This window comes from Triticum dicoccoides, chromosome 2B, assembly GCF_002162155.2.
Source record: "Triticum dicoccoides isolate Atlit2015 ecotype Zavitan chromosome 2B, WEW_v2.0, whole genome shotgun sequence".
In the NCBI taxonomy this organism is placed as follows: Eukaryota; Viridiplantae; Streptophyta; class Magnoliopsida; order Poales; family Poaceae; genus Triticum; species Triticum dicoccoides.
In genome coordinates this window covers 53972019-53983230 of record NC_041383.1, presented here as the reverse complement: position 1 = coordinate 53983230, position 11212 = coordinate 53972019, and the positions used below count along the sequence as shown (strand labels likewise).

At 47.8% G+C, this 11212-nt stretch overlaps 1 pseudogene; it reads left to right on the top strand.

Annotated features, from left to right (window-relative positions):
* Window positions 1-11212, top strand: part of LOC119360424 — a 29128-nt pseudogene that overhangs the window by 12201 nt on the left and 5715 nt on the right.

Here is an 11212-nt window from a genome sequence, read left to right as displayed (position 1 = left end):
GCGAGGAGGAGGGTGGTGGCGGGGATGATGGTGGTGGCGGGGATGATGGTGGTGGCGGGGAGGGGGTTGACAACAAGGGATGGCTACGTGGTAACGCAAAGCTACCAAAGCAGGTTCCTGCTACTGAGGAGCAGAAGTGGCTCATTGAGCCCACGGGGAAAGAGTAAGTGCCACTTTACAATAATTTCATTATTTTGCTTGTCACATGCTCATTCCGGTTGTTATTTATTTTGCTTGTCATATGCTAATAGTTCATTCTTTTGCAGCAACTGGATATATTCTAAAGGGGTCCGTATTCCACGGCCTAATCACCGTCTTGCTGAAGCTACACTGGCCGGGGTTGTACTATCCGGATCCAGTCAGGCACCCGGACCATCGGGTCTTGGCCACGAGCTGGGAGCACTAGGAAGCGGCCCTCCACGCGGACCATGGGACCCATGCCAAGGCCGTGATCACCACTTTCTGGGTGAGTTCTCTTCAGAAGCACAAGTCCATTCTAGCTTCATGAATGATTTAACTCATGGCTTCTTCCATTCTTGTTTCATGCATGATTGTAGAAATTCTATCGAGTTCTTCCGGAGCACAGGGCCAGAGCGGACCAGATCGTGCTGCGCCAATGTAAGAAGAAGGCCCGCCAGATGCAGTACGAGGTGCGCTATGTGGCCATCTCGACATACCATCACGACTATCTTGGTGTGAAGATGACCAAGGAAGACGCGCAGAGGATGGGCATTACCTTGGAGAGGGACGAGTTCTTGAAGGTAAGTATACAAGATTTTTCATTATGCTTTCATTACCTTGTGGTACATTTCACCGTTTCGTGTTGACATGCCATTATGCTTTCATTATGTAGGTGCGTCCAAATTGGTGTTATGGAAAAGACGAGTCCTGGGTGGCATTGGTGGATCTTTGGTGTGATGAGGCTAGGCCCTGGGCGTCTATGAGAGTCAAAAACAAGGCTAACCGAGGGAAGGAGGGAGTACATGCTCAGGGAAACCGAAAACACTATCTCCACAAGGCTGTTAATGTATGACTAACCCCATTAAACATTCTTCTTCTTCTATTTACCATCACTTTCTTATGTATAACTAACCTCTGTTTGGTGGTGTAGGAGGAGAAACTGAAGCGGCCGCTCTCACACATGCAGGCATGGGAGATCGCCCATACGCGGAAGGACCCCAAGCCTGGCGAGTCCAAGTACTACAGCAAGAAGACCGCGGGGAGGAAGAAGTCCTACTCCGAAGCGTATCTGAAGTTACATCCTGACACACCTGACCCCATTGCGGCGGATCTAGACGAGAGGGCGGTGGTGAGCATGGGGCCCAAGGAGCACGGTCGGGAGGCGGTTCTCGATGCTGTGATCACTCCTACTATCTCCTACACACAGCTCCGTCAGATCGACCCGAGCCTGAGCCAGCGCATGAGCCAGCCAGTGACCAGTGCACAGTCCCTCTTTCAGGAGCAACAATCTGTAAGTATTTTCCCTCTTATCTTCATTGCTCACTTTATTTTCCGCATTTAGTAGTTTTATGAGTTCCATCATGTCATACCGTAGGCCTACCTGGAGTACACACGCCAGGAGACCATGGCGTGGCATTAGAGGCTTTATGAACACCAAGTGCAGAGGGATCGCCAGATGCAGCTGGCTTTTCAGGAAATGGCGGCCGGCAGGAGTCCTCCGTTACAGCCAGCAGAACCTCCAGCACAACCAGTGCTGCTGACCTTTGAGGAGTTTGTGGCACAGAACGCTGGCCCCTCGCCGGTTAGTTCATCCCCAATCAATTCACCCAAAGCATGTCATGCCTTTCAACACAGTCTTATATTCCGTTAATATGTATTTTCAACATCCAGGGAACAGGTGGATCTACCGTTGGCGGTGGTCTTCGCAGCACTCCCGAGACACGGAGCCCGACCACTCCAATCCACGGAGGCGGAGGCGGTCTTGGCGGTAGCGCTGCCGCTAGCAGTGACGACGTGAGCTTCGGCGGTCTTGGCGGTGACGACCTCCGCGGTGCTCGACGTCCTGGCACTTAAGCCTTTCGGGCACATTGTGGCGGTTCTCGATGCTATGATACTTATATGCTTGTGATGTTTCTTATCTTATTGTTGTTTGTGAGATTCTTATATGCTTGGTGTGTTGGAAATATGCCCTAGAGGCAATAATAAAAGCATTATTATTATATTTCCTTGTTCATGATAATTGTCTTTATTCATGCTATAATTGTGTTATCCGGAAATCGTAATACATGTGTGAATAATAGACACCAACATGTCCCTAGTAAGCCTCTAGTTGACTAGCTCGTTGATCAACAGATAGTCATGGTTTCCTGGCTATGGACATTGGATGTCATTGATAACGAGATCACATCATTAGGAGAATGATGTGATGGACAAGACCCAATCCTAAACATAGCACAAGATCGTGTAGTTCGTTTGCTAGAGTTTTCCAATGTCAAGTATTCTTTCCTTAGACCATGAGATCGTGTAACTCCCGGATACCGTAGGAGTGCTTTGGGTGTACCAAACGTCACAACGTAACTGGGTGACAATAAAGGTGCACTACAGGTATCTCCGAAAGTGTCTGTTGGGTTGACATGGATCGAGACTGGGATTTGTCACTCCGTATGACGGAGAGGTATCACTGGGCCCACTCAGTAATGCATCTTCATATTGAGCTCAGAGTGACCAAGTGTCTGGTCATGGGATCATGCATTATGGTACGAGTAAAGTGACTTGCCGGTAACGAGATTGAACGAGGTATTGGGATACCGACGATCGAATCTCGGGCAAGTAACATACCGTCTGACAAAGGGAATTGTATACGGGGTTGTTTGAATCCTCGACATCGTGGTTCATCCGATGAGATCATCGAGGAGCATGTGGGAGCCATCATGGGTATCCAGATCCTGCTGTTGGTTATTGCCCGAGAGCTGTCTCGGTCATGTCTGCATGTCTCCCGAACCCGTAGGGTCTACACACTTAAGGTTCGGTGACGCTAGGGTTGTATGAATATGAGTATGCAGCAAACCGAATGTTGTTCGGAGTCCCGGATGAGATCCCGGACGTCACAGGAGTTCCGGAATGGTCCGGAGGTAAAGAATTATATATAGGAAGTGTTATTTTGGCCATCGGGAAAGTTTCCGGGTCACCCGGTATTGTACCGGGACCATCGGAAGGGTCCCGGGGGTCCACCGGGTGGGGCCACCCATCCCGGAGGGCCCCATGGGCTGAAGTGGGGAGGGGAACCAGCCCATAGTGGGCTGGTGCGCCCCCCTTGGCCCACCCCCTGCGCCTAGGGTTGAAACCCTAGGGTGGGGGGGCGCCCCACTTGCCTTGGGGGGCAAGTTACCCCCCTTGGCCACCGCCCCCTTGGGAGATTCAATCTCCAGGGCCGGCGCCCCCCCCCCCTAGGGGGCCTATATAAAGGGGGGGAGGGAGGGGCAGCCACACCCTTGACTCCTGGCGCCTCCCTCCCCCTGCTACACCTCTTCCTCCTCCGTCACAAGCTCGGCGAAGCCCTGCCGGAGTTCTGCTGCAGCCACCACCACGCCGTCGTGCTGCTGGATCTTCATCAACCTCTCCTTCCTTCTTGCTGGATCAAGACGGTGGAGACGTCACGCTGACCGTACGTGTGTTGAACGCGGAGGTGCCGTCCGTTCGGCGCTAGGATCATCGGTGACCTGAGTCACGGCGAGTACGACTCCATCATCATCGTTCCCTCGAACGCTTCCGCACGCGATCTACAAGTGGTATGTAGATGCAATCTCTTTCCCATGACTCGTTGCTTAGATGAACTCATAGATGGATCTTGGTGAAACCGTAGGAAAAATTTTAATTTTCTGCAACGTTCCCCAACAGTGGCATCATGAGCTAGGTCTATGCGTAGTTCTCTATTGCACGAGTAGAACACAATTTTGTTGTGGGCGTAGATGTTGTCAACTATCTTGCCGCTACTAGTCTTATCTTGCTTCAGCGGTATTGTGGGATGAAGCGGCCCGGACCAACCTTACACGTACGCTTACGTGAGACCGGTTCCACCGACTAACATGCACAAGTTGCATAAGGTGGCTGGCGGGTGTCTGTCTCTCCCACTTTAGTTGGAGCGGATTCGATGAAAAGGGTCCTTATGAAGGGTAAATAGAAGTTGACAAATCACGTTGTGGCTGTAACGTAGGTAAGAAAACGTTCTTGAAAGATCACCTATAGAAGCCACGTAAAAACTTGCAACAACAATTAGAGGACGTCTAACTTGTTTTTGCAGCAAGTGTCTTGTGATGTGATATGGCCAAAGTTGTGATGAATGATGAATGATATATATGTGATGTATGAGATCATGTTCTTGTAATAGGAATCACGACTTGCATGTCGATGAGTATGACAACTGGCAGGAGCCATAGGAGTTGTCTTTATTTTTTGTATGACCTGCGTGTCATTGAAGAACGCCATGTAAATTACTTTACTTTATTGCTAAACGTGTTAGCCATAGAAGTAGAAGTAGTCGTTGGCGTGACAACTTCATGAAGACACGATGATGGAGATCATGATGATGGAGATCATGGTGTCATGCCGGTGACAAGATGATCATGGAGCCCCGAAGATGGAGATCGAAGGAGCTATATGATATTGGCCATATCATGTCACTACTATATAATTGCATGTGATGTTTATTATGTTTATGCATCTTGTTTACTTAGAATGATGGTAGTAAATAAGATGATCCCTTACAAAAATTTCAAGAAGTGTTCTCCCCTAACTGTGCACCGTTGCTAAAGTTCATCGTTTCGAAGCACCACGTGATGATCGGGTGTGATAGATTCTTACGTTCACATACAACGGGTGTTGACGAGCCTAGCATGTACAGACATGGCCTCGGAACACACGCAATACACTTAGGGTTAACTTGACAAGCCTAGCATGTACAGACATGGCCTCGGAACACAGAGACCGAAAGGTCGAACACGAGTCGTATGGAAGATACGATCAACATGGAGATGTTCACCGACGATGACTAGTCCGTCTCACGTGATGATCGGACACGGCCTAGTCGACTTGGATCGTGTAACACTTAGATGACTAGAGGGATGTCTATCTGAGTGGGAGTTCATTAAATAATTTGATTAGATGAACTTAATTATCATGAACTTAGTCTAAAATTTTACAATATGTCTTGTAGATCAAATGGCCAATGTAGTCCTCAACTTCAATGCGTTCCTAGAGAAAACCAAGCTGAAAGACGATGGCAGCAACTACACGGACTGGGTCCGGAACCTGAGGATCATCCTCATAGCTGCCAAGAAAGATTATGTCCTACAAGCACCGCTAGGTGACGCACCTGCTCTCCCTACAGAACAAGACGTTATGAACGCTTGGCAGGCACGTACCGATGACTACTCCCTCGTTCAGTGCGGCATGCTTTACAGCTTAGAGCCGGGGCTCCAAAAGCGTTTTGAGAGACACGGAGCATATGAGATGTTCGAAGAGCTGAAAATGGTTTTCCAAGCTCATGCCCGGGTCGAGAGATATGAAGTCTCTGACAAGTTCTTCAGCTGTAAGATGGAGGAAAATAGTTCTGTTAGTGAGCACATACTCAGAATGTCTGGGTTACACAACCGCTTGACTCGGCTGGGAGTTAATCTCCCGGATGACGCGGTCATTGACAAAATCCTTCAGTCGCTTCCACCGAGCTACAAGAGTTTTGTGATGAACTTCAATATGCAGGGGATGGAAAAGACCATTCCTGAAGTATTTGCAATGCTGAAATCAGCAGAGGTAGAAGTCAAAAAGGAACATCAAGTGTTGATGGTGAATAAAACCACTAAGTTCAAGAAAGGCAAGGGTAAGAAAACCTTCAAGAAGGACGGCAAGGGAGTTGCCGCGCCCGGCAAGCAAGCTGCCGGGAAGAAGCCAAAGAATGGACCCAAGCCAGAGACTGAGTGCTTTTATTGCAAGGAAAGTGGTCACTGGAAGCGGAACTGCCCAAAGTACTTAGCGGACAAGAAGGCCGGCAAAACCAAAGGTATATTTGATATACATGTAATTGATGTGTACCTTACCAGTACTCGTAGTAACTCCTGGGTATTTCATACTGGTGCCGTTGCTCATATTTGTAACACAAAGCAGGAGCTGCGGAATAAACGGAGACTGGCGAAGGATGAGGTGACGATGCGCGTCGGGAATGGTTCCAAGGTCGATGTGATCGCCGTCGGCACGCTACCTCTACATTTACCTATGGGATTAGTTTTGAACCTCAATAATTGTTATTTAGTGCCAAGTTTGAGCATGAACATTGTATCAGGATCTCATTTAATACGAGATGGCTACTCATTTAAATCCGAGAATAATGGTTGTTCTATTTATATGAGTGATATTTTTTATGGTCATGCTCCGATGGTGAATGGTTTATTCTTAATGAATCTCGAGCGTAATGTTACACATATTCATAGTGTGAATACCAAAAGATGTAAGATTGATAATGATAGTCCCACATACTTGTGGCACTGCCGCCTTAGTCACATTGGTGTTAAGCGCGTGAAGAAGCTCCATGCTGATGGACTTTTAGAGTCTCTAGATTACGAATCGTTTGACACATGCGAACCATGCCTCATGGGCAAAATGACCAAGACTCTGTTCTCCGGAACAATGGAGCGAGCAACCAACTTATTGGAAATCATACATACTGATGTGTGCGGTCCAATGAGTGTTGAGGCTCGCGGTGGCTATCGTTATGTTCTCACCCTCACTGATAACTTGAGTAGATATGGGTATGTCTACTTAATGAAACACAAGTCTGAGACCTTTGAAAAGTTCAAGCAATTTCAGAATGAGGTTGAGAATCAACGTGACAGGAAAATCAAGTTCCTGCGATCAGATCGTGGAGGAGAATACTTGAGTCATGAGTTTGGCACACACTTAAGAAAATGTGGAATAGTTTAACAACTCACGCCGCCTGGAACACCTCAGCGTAATGGTGTGTCCGAACGTCGTAATCGCACTCTATTAGATATGGTGCGATCTATGATGTCTCTTACCGATTTACCGCTATCTTTTTGGGGCTATGCTTTAGAGACTGCCGCATTCACTTTAAATAGGGCTCCGTCGAAATCCGTTAAGACGACACCGTATGAATTATGGTTTGGGAAGAAACCTAAGCTGTCGTTTCTAAAAGTTTGGGGATGCGATGCTTATGTCAAGAAACTTCAACCTGAAAAGCTCGAACCCAAGTCGGAAAAATGTGTCTTCATAGGATACCCTAAAGAAACTATTGGGTATACTTTCTACCTCAGATCCGAAGGCAAGATCTTTGTTGCCAAGAATGAATCCTTTCTAGAGAAGGAGTTTCTCTCAAAAGAAGTTAGTGGGAGGAAAGTAGAACTTGATGAAGTATTACCTCTTGAACTGGAAAATGGCGCAGCTCAAGAAAATGTTCCTGAGGTGCCTGCACCGACAAGAGAGGAAGTTAATGATGATGATCAAGATACTTCTGATCAAGGTCCTACTGAAACTCGAAGGTCCACTAGGACACGTTCTGCACCAGAGTGGTACGGCAACCCTGTCCTTGAAATCATGTTGTTAGACAACGGTGAACCCTCGAACTATGAAGAAGCAATGGCGGGCCCGGATTCCGACAAATGGCTAGAAGCCATGAAATCCGAGATAGGATCCATGTATGAAAACAAAGTGTGGACTTTGACAGACTTGCCCGATGATCGGCGAGCGATAGAAAATAAATGGATCTTTAAGAAGAAGACGGACGCGGATGGTAACGTTACCATCTATAAAGCTGGACTTGTCGCTAAGGGTTATCGACAAGTTCAAGGGATTGACTACGATGAGACTTTCTCTCCCGTAGCGAAGCTGAAGTCCGTCCGAATCATGTTAGCAATTGCCGCATACTATGATTATGAGATATGGGAAATGGACGTCAAAACGGCATTCCTTAATGGTTTCCTTAAGGAAGAATTGTATATGATGCAGCCGGAAGGTTTTGTCGACCCTGAAAATGCTAACAAAGTGTGCAAGCTCCAGCGATCCATTTATGGGCTGGTGCAAGCATCTCGGAGTTGGAACATTCGCTTTGATGAGATGATCAAAGCGTTTGGGTTTACGCAGACTTATGGAGAAGCCTGTGTTTACAAGAAAGTGAGTGGGAGCTCTGTAGCATTTCTCATATTATATATAGATGACATACTTTTGATGGGAAATGATATAGAACTCTTGGACAGCATTAAGGCCTACTTGAATAAGAGTTTTTCAATGAAGGACCTTGGAGAAGCTTCTTATATATTAGGCATCAAGATCTATAGGTATAGATCGAGACGCCTCATAGGTCTTTCACAAAGCACATACCTTGATAAGATTTTGAAGAAGTTCAAAATGGATCAGTCCAAGAAAGGGTTCTTGCCTGTTTTGCAAGGTGTGAAATTGAGCTCGGCTCAATGCCCGACCACGGCAAAAGATAAAGAAGAAATGAGTGTCATTCCCTATGCTTCAGCCATAGGATCTATTATGTATGCCATGCTGTGTACCAGACCTGATGTAAACCTTGCCGTAAGTTTGGTAGGAAGGTACCAAAGTAATCCCGGCAAGGAACACTGGACAGCGGTCAAGAATATCCTGAAGTACCTGAAAAGGACTAAGGAAATGTTTCTCGTTTATGGAGGTGACGAAGAGCTCGTCGTAAAGGGTTACGTCGACGCTAGCTTCGACACAGATCTGGATGACTCTAAGTCTCAAACCGGATACGTGTATATGTTGAATGGTGGTGCAGTTGCAAGCAGAGCGTCGTGGCGGGATCTACATGTGAAGCGGAGTACATGGCAGCCTCGGAGGCAGCGCATGAAGCAATTTGGGTGAAGGAGTTCATCACCGACCTAGGAGTCATACCCAATGTGTCGGGGCCAATCAAACTCTTCTGTGACAACACTGGAGCTATTGCACTTGCCAAGGAGCCCAGGTTTCACAAGAAGACCAGGCACATCAAGCGTCGCTTCAACTCCATTCGTGAAAATGTTCAAAATGGAGACATAGAAATTTGTAAAGTACATACGGACCTGAATGTAGCAGATCCGTTGACTAAACCTCTCCCTAGAGCAAAACATGATCAACACCAGAATTCCATGGGTGTTCGATTCATCACAATGTAACCAGATTATTGACTCTAGTGCAAGTGGGAGACTGTTGGAAATATGCCCTAGAGGCAATAATAAAAGCATTATTATTATATTTCCTTGTTCATGATAATTGTCTTTATTCATGCTATAATTGTGTTATCCGGAAATCGTAATACATGTGTGAATAATAGACACCAACATGTCCCTAGTAAGCCTCTAGTTGACTAGCTCGTTGATCAACAGATAGTCATGGTTTCCTGGCTATGGACATTGGATGTCATTGATAACGAGATCACATCATTAGGAGAATGATGTGATGGACAAGACCCAATCCTAAACATAGCACAAGATCGTGTAGTTCGTTTGCTAGAGTTTTCCAATGTCAAGTATTCTTTCCTTAGACCATGAGATCGTGTAACTCCCGGATACCGTAGGAGTGCTTTGGGTGTACCAAACGTCACAACGTAACTGGGTGACAATAAAGGTGCACTACAGGTATCTCCAAAAGTGTCTGTTCGGTTGACACGGATCGAGACTGGGATTTGTCACTCCGTATGACGAAGAGGTATCACTGGGCCCACTCGGTAATGCATCATCATATTGAGCTCAGAGTGACCAAGTGTCTGGTCACGGGATCATGCATTATGGTACGAGTAAAGTGACTTGCCGGTAACAAGATTGAACGAGGTATTGGGATACCGACGATCGAATCTCGGGCAAGTAACATACCGTCTGACAAAGGGAATTGTATACGGGGTTGTTTGAATCCTCGACATCGTGGTTCATTCGATGAGATCATCGAGGAGCATGTGGGAGCCATCATGGGTATCCAGATCCCGCTGTTGGTTATTGCCCGAGAGCTGTCTCGGTCATGTCTGCATGTCTCCCGAACCCGTAGGGTCTACACACTTAAGGTTCGGTGACGCTAGGGTTGTATGAATATGAGTATGCAGCAAACCGAATGTTGTTCGGAGTCCCGGATGAGATCCCGGACGTCACGAGGAGTTCCGGAATGGTCCGGAGGTAAAGAATTATATATAGGAAGTGTTATTTCGGCCATCGGGAAAGTTTCGGGGTCACCCGGTATTGTACCGGGACCACCGGAAGGGTCCCGGGGGTCCACCGGGTGGGGCCACCCATCCCGGAGGGCCCCATGGGCTGAAGTGGGGAGGGGAACCAGCCCATAGTGGGCTGGTGCGCCCCCCTTGGCCCACCCCCTGCGCCTAGGGTTGAAACCCTAGGGTGGGGGGGGCGCCCCACTTGCCTTGGGGGGCAAGTTACCCCCCTTGGCCGCCGCCCCCTTGGGAGATTCAATCTCCAGGGCCGCCCCCCCCTAGGGGGCCTATATAAAGGGGGGGGAGGGGCAGCCGCACCCTTGACTCCTGGCGCCTCCCTCCTCCTGCTACACCTCTTCCTCCTCCGTCACAAGCTCGGCGAAGCCCTGCCGGAGTTCTGCTGCATCCACCACCACGCCGTCGTGCTGCTGGATCTTCATCAACCTCTCCTTCCTTCTTGCTGGATCAAGATGGTGGAGACGTCACGCTGACCGTACGTGTGTTGAACGCGGAGGTGCCGTCCGTTCGGCGCTAGGATCATCGGTGACCTGAGTCACGGCGAGTACGACTCCATCATCATCGTTCCCTCGAACGCTTCCGCACGCGATCTACAAGTGGTATGTAGATGCAATCTCTCTTCCATGACTCGTTGCTTAGATGAACTCATAGATGGATCTTGGTGAAACCTTAGGAAAAATTTTAATTTTCTGCAACGTTCCCCAACATGGTGGTGATGATACTTATATGTTTATGCTTTGCGATGCTTCTTATGATGTGTGATGGTGAATTTGTTGTGTGATGCTGCTCCTTATTGTTACGTGATGCTGCTTCTTATATATGTTGTTTGTTATATATGTTGTGTATATTCAAATGAATTGAGCTGAAAAGAAACAGAAATAAGAAAAAAAAACTGGACAGAAACTATGCCGACGGCTTGGCCGTCGGCATAGGCCTGGCGTGAGCTCCCAGTGGCCGACACGTGGCATGCCTATGCCGACGGCCTAGCCGTCGGCTTAGTTTGAAACTATGCCGACGGCTAGGCCGTCG